Source organism: Penaeus monodon, chromosome 22, assembly GCF_015228065.2.
Source record: "Penaeus monodon isolate SGIC_2016 chromosome 22, NSTDA_Pmon_1, whole genome shotgun sequence".
In the NCBI taxonomy this organism is placed as follows: Eukaryota; Metazoa; Arthropoda; class Malacostraca; order Decapoda; family Penaeidae; genus Penaeus; species Penaeus monodon.
The window spans coordinates 452619-453737 of NC_051407.1; the positions used below are offsets into that span (position 1 = coordinate 452619).

The 1119-nt window shown below is 35.0% G+C and overlaps 1 protein-coding gene across 1 annotated transcript in view; it reads right to left on the minus strand.

Annotated features, from left to right (window-relative positions):
- Positions 1-1119, minus strand: part of LOC119586793 (POC1 centriolar protein homolog A-like) — a gene marked incomplete at its 3' end in the record, with an annotated part of 6504 nt that overhangs the window by 5112 nt on the left and 273 nt on the right.

Here is a 1119-nt window from a genome sequence, read left to right on the forward strand (position 1 = left end):
CTTTAGAATTCCTTATCACCTTCTTAGTAATTAATCAATTGTTTATTCATTTGCAATTACCCTTCATTTACCATCACTAACTTATTAATACCCATGAAAATCACAGAAATAGATCATCAACAGTACAATAATTGATAGAGTAACAAATCTGCACCCAGCTCATACTGAAAACAATTGAGGTAAAGCAGATATTATATTTTGGTGTAGCAATTCTAGAATTAATTATTATCACATTCCTTTACCTCAACAACCAAAAAATTAATAATTTTTCATAGCTTTACTTTGCAAGAATAGCTGTGTGATATATGTTCCAGAAGATACCAACGCATTCCAAACTTGCTTCATAGCGACCGGCACAGACTTCCAGCCGAAGCAAATTCCGGCAGGTTGCTATCTCGTGATTTGGTATGGCAGAATGGGTAAATTTCAAGTTTCAACTAGCATGCCAAATAACCTTACTATTTTCGATTTGCAATGAGTACCCAGACAAAATTTTTTTTTTTTTATTTATCTGCTCTGTCGTTTGCATATATCATTTCCCTTGTAAAAGATGGCTGGTTGAAACTTAAAATGTCACCGTCAGAATTTCTCCACCTCCCTGGCAATTCATCACCGATTAAGAAAGCAGCGCAAACTCTATCCTGACAGAATGTACAAGGTGGAGGTCCACTTGCCGGAGGGTAAGGCATGGAGGCCTTGGTAATCACTCCACAGTGAGTCTCTCTTTTATGGGACTTCAGATCATAGTTCTTTCAATGTAATTCTTAATAGGATTTGCACATAACAAAGCCAATGCTATTGCTGTTGCTGAATGTATTGCAATATATTGGTGGTCATATCTAATACGCTAATGTCAGTCATTATATGGTTTAGAACAACTTTGCTATGCATATACGACAAGAAGCAGTAAATACATAAATTCTATTACTAGATTTTGTCTTTATGTATCATTTTAACCGCAAATATGACACATAAAACCCGTGACCCGTTTTCGAATTCGAAAAAAATATTACACAATACAGTCATCTAACGACATTTTTTTTTTTTTTTAAAGAATTCAGTCCTAATTAATTTAATCTCTACAAGCCGCAAGCCTCTCGCGCTATTTAGGTAAAACCC